Source organism: Ambystoma mexicanum, chromosome 6q (assembly GCF_040938575.1).
Source record: "Ambystoma mexicanum isolate Mex_15411 chromosome 6q, UKY_AmexF1_1, whole genome shotgun sequence".
Lineage (NCBI taxonomy): Eukaryota > Metazoa > Chordata > Amphibia > Caudata > Ambystomatidae > Ambystoma > Ambystoma mexicanum.
The window spans coordinates 1,524,780,527-1,524,794,949 of record NC_090937.1 but is presented as its reverse complement, the minus strand read 5'-3'; positions in this window follow the sequence as shown (position 1 = coordinate 1,524,794,949).

Sequence of the window (14,423 nt, the reverse complement as noted above, 5' to 3'; positions counted from 1 at the left end):
CCACCCGCATCTACGAGGTGCAGAAACCGGTGGAAAACAAAAACCAGCCCAAAAACCCCAAAACCAACAGCACCCCTGCTGCTGCCAAGGTGGCAGAGGTAAAGGTTGCCCCCGTTTTGGATTTGGAGATGGGGGGGCCTAAAAACCTACCTGCACCTAATAATGCTAGGCCCAGAAGGTCCTCTGGCCAGTCACAGACAGGGAGCCAAAGAGGCAGCCCCACAAATGGGGTCCCTCGCTCTCCTGATAATGTAAGTCCCCGTCATAAGGGAAATCGACCCATCCTGGGTTATGTGTGGACTCCTCCAGCCCAAGGGGGGGGATCCAGCCAAGCACCTAACCCAGGGAACTCCCCTCCTAACTTCCCACCGGAAGGCAGAAATTCTCCAAATCCTGGGCAGAACTTTTTCCCCAGGTATCCACCCAATTTCCAGCCCCAAAATCCTCCACCCTTCTTTCCCCAATTCCCTGAGCCCAGACAACCTAATCCAGGAGATGGGAGGCCAAGGGTGGAGGGGTACCAAAATCTTCCCAACCAGGGGTACTACCAGAGAAGGGATAGCTACCCTTCCCGGGATCAGCCCAGGGGAGAAAATAGAGCCCCGTATCAGCCTGAGCGGGTTTCCCAGTTAGAGCGCCAGGTCCAAAATATGGCACGGGATCTGGGTCACATACTGAGGGCTCAACAGAACCCTCAGATGAGCGTGCCACTGCAGAATGCCCCAAACTCTGGACCTGGTGCTCCAGAACAATGACGGGGGCAGCACCCCGATAACACACCGGTTCCCAGGGAGTAGGCACAAGGGGAAGGGGGGTGTAAAGCCTTGGAGGAAGCTTCCTTCCCAACTTGTAAACAGCCCCTGGAAAACCAGGAACCGGAAACAAAATCTCCTACCCCTGAAAGCCTGCCTCCCAAGGAGCAGAGGGGGGGTAGGAGAAACAAAGGACCCAAACAGACCCACTTTGTGGAGGAGGTACAGATCTTCCAATTTGAGGGAGAGGGATCCTCAGAGGATTCTGGGGAAAGGACCTTCTCCTTCAGAGATAGGGGAACTCCTCCCAAAGAAAAATGGGTCCCAAGGGATTCCAATCCAGACTGGGGAGATATGGAGACTGAGCTACCGCCGCCCATCATCTCATCCCAGAACCCACAATACCAAAATCCCCTGGTTCAAACCCATCCTGGTGACTGCCTCCAAGAAGGGGGGGACGGCCCAGAACCGGAACCAGGGGAACCCACAATGGCTCTGATCTCCAGTTGCCAACTTTTTCTTTCAGATTCCCAAGGCTCTTCACAGAATTCTGCCCAAATCTCTTCGCTAGCAATGTCCAAAACCAGAAAGTTAGCCCACCAGTTGTCCAAAAATGTGCATTATCTGTGTCCCCTTGAGGAAAAGGAGGGAAGATATTATGACCCCGGTACAAGTACAGGGGCAGGGTACAATTCTGGCGCTGGTGGACACTGGATCTCAAGCTACCCTTCTGTCCAGAAGGGCCTTTGACGAACTGAATGCAGGAAGGGGAGAGAATTACCAAATTCCTCTCACCTCTCTTCCTGGACAACTCCAGAACTTTGACGGGAAGGAAATTCCCGTCGAGGGGACGGCAGATTTGGACATTAAAATTGGGTGACACAAAGTGAAACACCCGGTCATAGTAGTGACTCCAGAGGGCACCCCTTGTTTACTAGGGAATGACCTCCTGAGAAGGGTGTCACCTCTAATAGATTGTGTAAACAAGGTCCTCTGGACCCAGCCTAGCCGACCAATAAAATTAAAACAGAGTGTCAACCATGTTAGTTTAAACGGCACATGCCACATGGTTGAACAAAAATCTGACCAAGTAGAGTTCCACTTCCAGAATAACCAAATTCCAGACGTGACAGTAATAGCAGTAGGACAACAGACTGGTGATGGGGGGTCCTCTCTATTTCTGAAAATCAACCTTCCTTCCAGTCTAAAGTGGTATTCCATGCTGAAAGGAAACACTCTGAAATTCTATACTAATCCACAATCAGAAACTCCCACTCCTATAGTCCAGAAAGATGTGAAATCAGCTCAGAGCATGGCTGATATTCAGCAAATTGGAGAGCAGTTGTTCATCCCTGTTCAGTTAAATGATGGGAAGGACTCTGTTCTCGCCCGAGTGTGTGTGAGCAACGGTAAGAGCTTCATCAGCGAAGCCATGTTCCGCCAACTCCCAAAAGATCCAGCCATTCCCACGTTCAAACTGATAGACAAATGGGAAATGGACCTGGAAGCGCCTAATTCCAAACATCTCCTGCCAAGCAGGTGTATGCTCAAAATCTCCATTGGCAACAAGAGCATAGTCCATAATTGTTGGGTCGTGCGAGACGTCACTGCCGCCTTTTACTTAGGCAGTGACATTCTCAATCGCTTTGCCATTAGTTTGGACCTAATAAACTTCAAAGCTTGGTCCCGATTAGCGGATAATCCCATGGGCTTTGATGATCCAGAAAAAGCATTTAGGTCAGCTCAATTGCTACCTTATGCAGTTGAAATTCAGATTAAAGAGGAACCCCAGAAAGGACCCGACAATTCTCCCTGGAAGTGAAAGTTAAAAGAGGACAATATTTGCAAAACCCTGATGCTTATATACATCTAAATGCTTCTCTCGAACAGCAAGGGTTGGGGGTAAACCCAACTCCATTAGTCAACATAGAACATGACACCATTCTAATAGAGGTGGATAACAGCGACTTAAAGAGTATTACTCTAGCCGCAGGCACCATTATTGGAATGGCGGTTGATGACCGACATTTTTCCATCGATTTAGGAAATGAACTGTTAGGACCAATCCCCAAGGACTGTTTTGACAGTGACAGTGAAGACAATACAACACCAGACAGGATTTTTACCCGGCATGGGGGGAACTTCCTGGTGTACACTTCTTGCCCTTATGGTAAGGAAGATGTGACTTGTGACTTCAGGAGGGATGAGGTGATTTTCCAGGTCCATGAGGGCTGCCTTTCGCACCTGAAGCCTCCAGTCCTAATCAGCACTCTGACCAGGGACTTCTCCACCCAGCTGGAGGAGGCCGCTGAGATAGCCAAACCAGAAGTCTTTCCAGGCTTCAGGCAGATGGTGGAAGAGAGAGTCAACCTAGCTGATGCCTGTGTGACTCTGGAACAGAAGCAAAAGTTGAAACAAGTCTTCTTGGATTTCCAAGATCTCTTTGAGGTAGACTCATATGACTGTGGCCGCACCGAAATCCACACAACCACAATCCCCACGGACCCTGGCATGACTCCTGTGTTTGTGAAGCAATATCGCTTGCCTCTCGCATCAATGGAGTCCCTTACTGAAATAATTAAGAACCTTGAGTCCCGGGGAATAATCCGTCCAGTCCACAGCACCTTCAATAATCCGGTGCTGGGAATATTGAAGCCAAACGGCCAATGGAGACTCTGCGCCGACCTTAGGGAGCTCAACAAACGGGTCCATACTTCCCGATGGCCTCTTCCCTACATTGACCAAGGGCTCGCCCAGATTCAGGGGTCACAGGTATTCACTGCAATAGACCTGACCAATGGATACTGGACCGTGCCTGTCAGCAGGGAGGACCAATACAAACTGGCTTTTACCTTTGGGGGCCAGCAGTACACATGCACCCGGACTCCCTTCGAATACCCCAACTCCGGCAATGAATTCAACATTTTCCTACATAAGGCCATGCCCGACCTGGGTGCGAGGGGTAACCTGGCTTATGTAGATGATGTCCTCATCAAAAGTTCATCTGTGGAGGAACACATAGCGGAGATCCGTTATGTTCTGACCCAGTTGAGGGCCGCCGGAGCAAAACTTTCCTTTCAGAAAGCACAGTGGTGTCGAACCCGTGTTAATTTCTTGGGGCATGGGATTACTCCTCAGGGTCTCTGTCCCCAGGAAAAGAAAGTGGAAGCCCTCCAAAAATTGAAAGACCCCACAACTCTGCGGGAACTAAGGAGCCTCCTTGGACTGACTAATTACAGCAGAAAGTTCATTGAGGGCTACGCAGAGATCACCAGACCTCTGATTCATCTCCTGAAGGGGGGGGTCAAGTGGGAATGGGGTCCAGAACAAGCCGAGGCGGTAAACCAACTCAAAAGAAGCCTCTCACAAGCGCCTTGCCTAGCTTACCCTGTCAGAAACAAGGAGTTCTTCCTGGAGACAGGGTTCTCGAATACATGCTTGACGGCAGTATTATACCAAAAGCATGACAAGGTCAATAAAGTAATCTCCTATGCGAGCAAAACTTTATCCTCTGTGGAGGAAAAATTCAACGATTGTGAGAAGGCACTCCTGGCAACGGTGTGGGCATTGAAGAATTACCGCCCGTTTATCCAGGGGGAACACATCATAGTGGAGACTCCACACCAGCCTCTGCAATATCTCCAAAGTGATAGAATCCGGGCCGGAAATGTGAGTAATTCCCGAATTACTTCCTGGATTCTGTCAATGCAAGGCTTTCCTGTGGAGGTCAGATATGGCCAAAACAAGAAGAGTCCCCTCGCGCAAGGTCTGGCTGACTTGCATGATTGTGCCAGAGAAAACTGTCTCGAGGACGAAAGTCTAAAAATAAAGGACAACATGGAGACATACCTTAATTCCCCCCACAAATTCTTTGAAGAAGACAAGTGTGAGGGAATGCCCACTGTGTATGTGGATGGATGCTCTTACCATGTTGACAACGACGGGGAGAAAGAACTGGTGGCTGGCGTAGGGAATGCATGGGTGAATGAGTCCCCAGATCCCTCCGCTGGATACAAAATTGGTCCCCGAAGTAGTCAGGTGGCAGAATTGATGGCTGTGCATCAGGCCATCCTCACTGCTGTCCAGCATCAACTCCACGAACTGGTCATAATCACAGATTCGGATTATGTACGGAACGGGTTCGTGGAGCACCTGGTTAATTGGAAAACCAGAGGCATGTTATGTGCTAACAACAAACCCTTGAAACATGGGAAGTTGATCCAAAACATTGATGATCTGGTCACATCGAATGGGATGACCATCTACTGGAAAAAGATCAAGGGTCATTCCAAAGTAGAGGGACCAGACAAAACTGGAAATGACTTAGCTGATCAGCTGGCCAAAACCGGGGCCATCCAAGGGGATCTAATTGAGATTGAGTCCCTGTTGGGGGAAATCCAGGTCACTGCTATCACTAGGTCCCAGACAAATGCTCACAACGACCTTTCAATTGCACAATGGAGTAAGGAGACCCCTTATGCTGATTTGATTACCGCTCAGAAGGGGGGTCCAATAATTGGTAAATTTTACCAGCACCTTGAGGACCCTGAGAACCTTCCCCTGACGGATACTGATTACATTCGGAAAGAGGACCCAAGAGTGTTGATGAAATGTCCAAAAATGTTCCGGATCCAAGACGGTTTGTTGGTAAGGAAGTCCAAAGCTGGCCACGATCAGTGGGTGGTTCCTACCTCATTCCGAAGCCTGATGTTAAGTCACGCCCATGATGCGGCCACCGCCGGTCATAGGGGGTTTCACACAACATTGGAAATCTTAAGAGAGGTTGCATACTGGCCACACATGGGGCAGGACCTCGACCAATACTTGAAGGGGTGTCTTGTGTGTGCACAATTTCAGCCATCATCCCTCACACACCGTGCGCCTCTCCAAAAGAGGGGGATGACACTGCCATGGTCAGATTTGCAAATCGACTTTGTAGGCCCTGTGATTCGCTCGACTAGAGGAAACAAGTACATGTTGACCGTTACATGCTTGTTTACCAAGTGGGTGGAATGTCTCCCAGCCCCAAACTGCAAGGCAGAAACAGCAGCTGCCCTGATGATTAACCACATCTTTTCCCGTTTTGGTCTACCTCAAAGGATTGAGTCAGACAGGGGTAGCCACTTCACCAGTGAAGTAATGACAAAGATGTGGGAGATACTGGGGGTCAAAAGGAAGTTGCATATTGCTTACCGGCCAGCTTCTTCTGGAGCAGTAGAACGCTACAACCGGACAATTGTGAGCATATTAAAGAAGTTTGTGGCAGATTCTGGGCCAAGTTGGGATATCCAATTACCTCTGGTCCTAATGGCCATCAGATCTACCCCTTCATCTGCAACCAAAATGTCACCATTCGAGTTGATGACTGGACGCAAAATGGTGCTTCCTCAGCATTTGCTCTACAGAACCCAAGAGCAGACACTGATAAATGCCTCCACAACTCATGAGTATGTGGAGAATTTAAGGAAACACCTCCAACATGCTTTTGCTTATGCTCAGCGGAATCTAGAAAGATCAGCTGATAGCATGAAGACCCACTATGACCTGAAAACTTCCAGGAAGGAATATCAGGTGGGGGACCGGGTCTATCTATACAACTTCCAAAGAAACCAGGCAAAACAGCGAAAATTCTTGCCTACATGGAAGGGACCCTTTGAGATTATAGACAAAATCTCCCCTGTGGCCTACAAGATCCGCATCCCCAAAGGCAGTTTGGCAGAGGGGGAAGACAAGTGGGTCCACATTAACCAGTTGAAGTGTTGCCATCCCAGGCACACTCTGCAACAACTGGAGGAATCCTCTGGAATCCAAGAGGGTACTGTCTCAGATTAATTCAGTTCTAACTTAAAATATCCTACATATCGCCTATCAAATTCTGAGTTTCTCAATGTGGGTGTTTTCGTTTTTGAATGCAAAAAGAAATGTGCATGTTCATATGTTTTGACTATAAATGTATATGCCACCCCACTATATCAATAGTGGGGGAGAAATGTCCATGAATAGGTATTGCCGCTCTTCCTTTGTCATCCTAGGAGAAAGAAAACCTTGAGACTGGCCAGGGAGGACGATCCGGAGACCGGGAGCAGAGACGCAAGGGGCCCGGGGTACCGCCCAATCTTCCCATCAGGACCGGCGAGGAGAACCGATCGATCCGACCGGATGGAGAAAAAGATGCTGAACTGTGCCATCTATTGGAAGAAGATGAGGAAACATCCCAGATCTTGCGAGTTCTATCAGTGAAACAGAATGGCCATCGCAAGAGGGGGGCTTGTGGGATGTTTTTACCCATGCATCCGAGCCCTACCACAAAAACTGTGCAGTACTGGCATTGAAAACATCATGATGGCCAGAGCTTCCCAGAAAATGCCCAGGGAAATGCATGAAGAATAGGCTGCCACCCATTTTTGCCGATGTTATGGGCACAGAAGGGCACTGCCTAAAACCACCATTGGACTACCCACACAGTAGCCTGAAACCATTGGGAATGGCAATGCTGATTGCCAAAAGCAACCTAGAATTGTGGGGAATTCATTTTCTTAAATCCCAAAAATGGGTGCATTACCAGTACTCACCACTATCAGAAAGCCGGCGTTTTAAAACAACACCAGACATTTGTGTAAAACTGAATAAATGAACCCAAAGCAGGCCAAAGAAAGACTTACTGAGAGGTTGATACAATGTAAAGTTATATTCTGAAGTGACTTGAAGGTTTATAACAAGACTGGCTGAGCTGTGGATTTCAGTAGTTTAAGTAAATTTGGACTGAAAGACACTAAAAATCTAAATGTTTAAAAGAAATGAGTGACCTACTTTGAGTGTCACATAGGTTGCAATTATTTAAATGTCATAGTTGTAAACTTAGAATCAGCATTCTAACTGCATATGTAAAAATTGTCTTGACTTAAACTGGGGAACAAAAAGTGACATTTTATCTGAAACCTGGCTTAAGGAACTGAATTCTGCCTGACATCTACCCCCCACAGGAGTTAAAACCTGCTCAGCCACTCTTCCCCTGGCCAAAAGGAGTTGTCACCTCTCTGATTAGATTAGGGGTGGAGCAGCTACAGGGAGTTGAACAAAGGCCTGTCCTGGACCCAGGCAGAAGGTTTATTGGGGGGAGGCCATAAATGGCTTCCTCTTGAACAATGGGCCTTCCAGGGCCCAGGCAGATGGTTTATTGGGTGACCGTAAAACAGCTTCCTCTTGGCAGGAGCTGGGAGGGGCAGGGTCTCTGAGCTTGGCAGAAACTGGATAAACTGGTTTCTATACCATGTGACCTGAAAAGACACACCCCTGGGGGCCAGAACATAAATCTAAAAAATGGATCATTCATAGAGCAGACTTGTGAAATTTTTATAAGTGATATCATTATTCTTGTGATTTTTCTGTACACATTTGAAGACGTGTTAGGACCCGGTGGTATGTTCAGGGGGGGTTTTAGCAGAAAAGAGGATATTACTCTAAATGTATGTATGTTAAAAATCTGACACTCCACCACCTAATGCCCACATGCTTTGCGAACATTTGTGTAAATGCGGGGACAAATCCAATATTGGTAACCCGCCCAAAAAGTGAAATATGTTGCCATTTTTGAATGCAAGCCCCCAGGAAGAGCAGAGTTTGAACAGGGGATACCTCATGTGATATGTGATGGGTGCATGTAATTTTAAACAAATGTGTACCTGTGCAAATATGCATTTGGATCAGATATAGAGTGTGTGTAAAGTTGACAGGGGTGGGTTCTCTGTATCATAAACAGACCTCATCATGATGACACTTCATTTCATTCCCCCAATCAAGGGGAAGAGGAGGAAGTGGCCAATGACAAGTGGAGAGGGGTAGGGCCTAGAAAGCTAGCCTCTCCACCCACTTTCAAAACACATAAAAGCAGACAGTCAGGACAGATAGGGACCTTCAATTCCATTTGCTGCAACGCGCTCTGCCGGACCACACAACATCCAGAAGATACTAGATTCCACACTTAGACTTTAAAACTCCAAAGAACTTGATTCAGAACTCAAAGCAAGGGCCTAAACCCACAAACTGAGAACTCTTCTCAGTGGGCCTCAGCATCCAGCAAACCTAACAGCGGTAGCAGCATCCAGTAGCCGTGCAGATCAGTGCTGGGTCCAGAGAAAGCTGTGCAGAAAGATCCAGAAGCAGTGCTGTACCCATAGAAAGCAGAGCAGTATCCAGAACCAGAGGCAGAGCAGAGCTGACCCAGACCGCTGTTCGCAGAACCAGAGAGCTGACCCAGACCGCTGTGCGCAGAGACCATCCGTGGCGAGTGAAGAAAACCTGTTGACCAGATCCGTGGCGAGGCCCATTCTATTTCTAAATATATTGTGAGTACCTAGCAGAACTGTGCAGAACCAATCTCTTAGTTAAAATAATCTAATCCAAGCTATTTTAATCTAACCAGAACTGCCTCCTAGAAGTTGTCACTTGTCATTTTGCAAAGCTGTCTGTCCAGTTCCGAGTCCACCTCCCCCTTCTCCTCACCTGTCTCCTCCGAGGCACGTACACTAGGCTCAGTATCAACTTTGCCTTGCTTCTTTATAGTCCTTGGAACCCTGACTTTCGGTGTTCTGGTCTTCTTTTCGTGAAGATAAGGTCTGGCCCCTCCGGAGGCCACCTTTACAGAAGAGTGAACCTATCACCGGGGAACCCCAGGGGGCCAGCCTCAGTTCTAGGGAAAAAGCCCGAAGGCGGAAAAAACCCTAGTCCCTAGATGGGTTCTTTAGATGGTATGTTTCAATGATGTCAGAGTTGATGAAGTAGTCAATGTGTGAGATGGCAGGAACTCAAGAGGCCGGGAACCAGGACACGGAGGGAAGGTATAGAAAAGTAACGGGATACTGTGAGTAGAAGAAAAGAGAAGAAAAGAGAAGGAAAGAGAAGGAAAGAGAAGGAAAGAGAAGGACTGCCGAGAGAAGGCGTAGTCAGGAATAGTACTAACCCCTGAATCCGGCGAGATGAAGGGAACCCGTCGCCGGCAGGTATACGCCGAAGGGGACGTAAAGGTAGGAAAGGGATAAAGGCTCTAGGAATCTTGGAGGCGACCGGTACCACAACCGGCACAGCGCTTCCGTGAGAGCGGAAGAAACAACCAGTCAGAAGGGCTGAAGGAACAGCAAGTCACGTAAGAAAGCTCCTGCCTCCGGACGCGGAACACAGTGCGCGAGCACCTACGTGGCCGGAGAGCGAGAGTGAAGTTTAAGGTAAGGAGGAAACAGAGAAGCGGAAGGGTACCGCAGCTGTAGTAACCGCGGAAAAAGGTGAGTGCAGAGCAGACCGTAGCGAACACGGGATAAAGGGAAGGTAGGGCAATAGGAGTAAAGAGAGGGAACCAGGGAGTTAAGAGGAGTAGGAGAAATACACAGGAAGGCAATAATCCGAGGTGGGAGCGATGAGAGCGTGAAATAACAGATACAACGCGCCGAAAAGTGGGCGGAGCCGGATATGTATAAGCTCCATTGTCCTCTTGGGCGCCATGTTGGATGAGGACTAGACCGTTCACCGTCTGAACCGCCATCGATACCAATGCTTCCAATCTTGGTTCCTGACACTGTCACCTGTCATTTTCTAGCTGCAAGCTGTAACCTGTTGCATTGAACTTTTAAAATTTCAAATCCGAAAAACTACCTTTATTTAATTGTCCGTAACTCCGTAACCGTTTGGGCTAGGAACTTGGTTTAACTCCATAATCACGATTCTCGCACTCGCGAATTTTACCGCGATTTGCGATTTGGATACAAATCAAGCCACGTGTGAAAACAGCAGCTTCTTTGCTTTCCTTGCTAAAAATTTGTTTGCCTCTTAAGAACCATCCCTGAATCATTGCTAGAGTGAGCCTGGACTAATATTACTAGATACCACTCATCCTGAACCTCCTAAAGGGAATTAAAACCATTTTCAGCATATTCCTCACTTCATTGCCAGCACATATAAAAGCATTTTGGGCCTGTGTTTCAAACTTCTGTAGTCTAAGCTTGCTGGGGTGAACTGAATTACATTTGATCGCATTTCTGAGAACTGTGTGCTTTCCTTCCATTTCCTTGCATTGCATAAAGGGGGGGAGTGGATTGCCAGAGAAAAGTGATTACATTGTTTTGTTGAAATCATATTGAGTATTTTCTGTACTGCATTTCCTTCCACATTGCATCCATTTGAAACCATAAAAGTATTGTTGCTATCTTATCCATCCTATAACCACTCATCATTGATTATAAAGAAGTGTGCTAGTGCCAGACTATCCATTATTGATTACTGCTCAGACTAAGTGTGATATTCAATTATTAATTTATGATAAAGTGTGATATATATATATATATCTATTGTTCAAATTATCGAATAAACCTTGTAACTTGCAAAACAGAACTACTTCTTGGCTCAGTGGGGTCAGGGGGATTCCAAGAGAGGGGTGTTATATAGGGGTAGTAGTCCAGAACGCATGCACTGGACATAAAGATATATCAATAAGGGTTTCCATTCAGTATCCCAGACTAGGCATTGACTTAGCTGTAGTGTTGAATTGAATCCTCTTACAAATTGGGGGCTCGAGCCGGGATATTCTGGGTTAGATTTACCATTTGTGCAAATTAATACAGCGTGCCAGCTGACCAGATACACATATCCGGTCGGATCACCACGCGGTGTTACGCTGTAAAGCTCTCCTCAAAGGAACGCTCTAAGGAAAAGGACTGTTTTGCAAAAATAAAATACACACTTCTGTAAGTCAGGAAGGAACTCAAATTCCAGAATGACGACCTTGGTAGATATGAAAATAGCCAGAGAGCACTTCTTACATAAGCTATTTGTGAGAGGTGAGTGGACTCATCAGGACCAGACGATCTGGTTGCAGGCAATCGCACCCCAGATCACTGAAACAGGGTCAGATATATGGAGAGATCAGGGTCCCTTACATGTGGCCCTGAGTGAACTATACATGGCTCCTAAAGCTAAGGATGAACAAGACAAGATGGTTAGGATAGCGGCATACCTGTACCTATATATGGGAGCCATGCAGGACAAATGTGCTAAAGGCCAAGATCTGGCGAGTAGGCAACTGCTGGCATTACAGAAGGCCCAATCTGATCTGGACTCTTCTGAGCAGAGGCTGCTCAGGAGCCAGGAGTCAGAAAATGACAGCAGACGGTACATCACTAAAATAAAGGAGGATATGGATGTGCTGCAACAGGAAAAGGCGGACCAGGATACCAGATTTCTGGCCTTGCAGAAGGAGTACCAAGAAGGTTTGGACTCCCTACTGCAGAGCCAGAAAAAGCTGGAGCAACAGTTAGACTTCAATAGGGTATGTGCTGAGCAGGTAGTCACCCTGCAAAGCCACCTAGATAGGGAGAAGGCAGAGAGCAATAAACTTATTCTGAAAGACCTGGATACCCAGGCAGAGTTTGATCAGGAGCGCCAGAAAGCTGGTGCCTTCCAAAGGCAAAGGGACGACCTGACGGTACAGATGCAGACTCTTAGTCAGGAAAGGGACACCTTAGGCCAGGAAGTCTGCCACTTAAAAAGAAAAATGGAAGAAAATCACCTGGCCCACCAGGGACTGGGTGACCTCCAAAAAGAACACCAGGACTTGCTAGAGCACACCAGGAGGGTGGAGGATGCTCTGGCAAGAAAGGAGCAGGCCAATAGGGACACAGCTCAGCAGGTAACCCTCCTGCAGCAGAGACTGGCCCAGTACTCCAGGACCAATCAGGAGGCACAAAGAGAAAATGAGGCTCTCTGTCAGCACAATGATAGGCTCCAACAACAGGTAGCGATGCAGGAGCGACTGAGTCTAGTAAGGCCTTAACTGAGGAACTGAAAGCGCAGGCTCTTGCATTGCAACAGGGAGCAGGGGCGGATAGAGACCAGGTTCGCTGGGAAAGGGAAACTCCTGAGCATAACCTCAGGAGCCCTAGTACCAGAGGCTTTTATCTCTCTCAGTCCCTGGACTCTGCCACCCCCATGTCCCCTGGCGCACATGAGCACCGGGCCACAGGGATGGCAGATTACTATCCAGCCAGAAGCATGGGGCTCATAGGCCAGTACCTCCCAGGAATGGATGGGCGGGCATCCGGGTATGGGCGCCCAAGCACAGTGCAATTTAGTGGGGAACCCCAGGAGAATAGGCCCATTAAGGGCATCCTGAAAACTTCTGCCCAGTTAGGTCAGTGGGGGGGGTACCCATCAAATCCTGGCAGCAAGGAGGAATCTGAAGACTCCTCTGAACGGCGCAGGACACAGGAGACCAGGTCCCCACATTCTGCCAGCCATCCCCAGGCTCGCAGAATCCGGGAAAACCTGGATGATCAGACAGGAACCTCTGGGAGCAGTGCCTCTGAGTCAGAGGATGAATGTACCAGGGTTACCCGAACCAAAAAGGCCAATAAGGCAAAAAGGGCCTTGCTTAAGGACCCATTGAAACACATTAAGGCAATCAGGAGTGTCATCATGCCTTATCATAAGAACGCCAAGTACTCTGTTTGGGAACACTTGGAGCTCTATGAGCAAATGATGGAGACTTTTCATTTGAAGGACAGCCAAAGCTGTATCCAATATGTAAAGTGGACATTCTCCCCAGAGTACTCCAGTTTCTTTGCGGGGCTGGAGGACCAAAATCATTCAAGGTGGTCCACCTATAGGGCGGCCATATTAAAACATTTTTCTGTTCACAGAAATCCCCAAGAGGCTCGCAAGGCAGCCTACAATTTGCAGTGTGGGGAGGATCTAGCCCCACAAGAGTTTGTGCAAGAATTAAAGTGTGCTTTTGCGCAGACCACCAGAAGGGTGCGCACAGACAGCAGAGAATTTGTCAATACATTCTTCCATGCCTTGCCCAAATACATCATGACCCAGCTTGTGAGAGATTTTCACGAGAAAAGATCTTTAGACTGGGTCATTGAACAAGCCACCCGCATCTACGAGGTGCAGAAACCGGTGGAAAACAAAAACCAGCCCAAAAACCCCAAAACCAACAGCACCCCTGCTGCTGCCAAGGTGGCAGAGGTAAAGGTTGCCCCCGTTTTGGATTTGGAGATGGGGGGGCCTAAAAACCTACCTGCACCTAATAATGCTAGGCCCAGAAGGTCCTCTGGCCAGTCACAGACAGGGAGCCAAGGAGGCAGCCCCACAAATGGGGTCCCTCGCTCTCCTGATAATGTAAGTCCCCGTCATAAGGGAAATCGACCCATCCTGGGTTATGTGTGGACTCCTCCAGCCCAAGGGGGGGGATCCAGCCAAGCACCTAACCCAGGGAACTCCCCTCCTAACTTCCCACCGGAAGGCAGAAATTCTCCAAATCCTGGGCAGAACTTTTTCCCCAGGTATCCACCCAATTTCCAGCCCCAAAATCCTCCACCCTTCTTTCCCCAATTCCCTGAGCCCAGACAACCTAATCCAGGAGATGGGAGGCCAAGGGTGGAGGGGTACCAAAATCTTCCCAACCAGGGGTACTACCAGAGAAGGGATAGCTACCCTTCCCGGGATCAGCCCAGGGGAGAAAATAGAGCCCCGTATCAGCCTGAGCGGGTTTCCCAGTTAGAGCGCCAGGTCCAAAATATGGCACGGGATCTGGGTCACATACTGAGGGCTCAACAGAACCCTCAGATGAGCGTGCCACTGCAGAATGCCCCAAACTCTGGACCTGGTGCTCCAGAACAATGA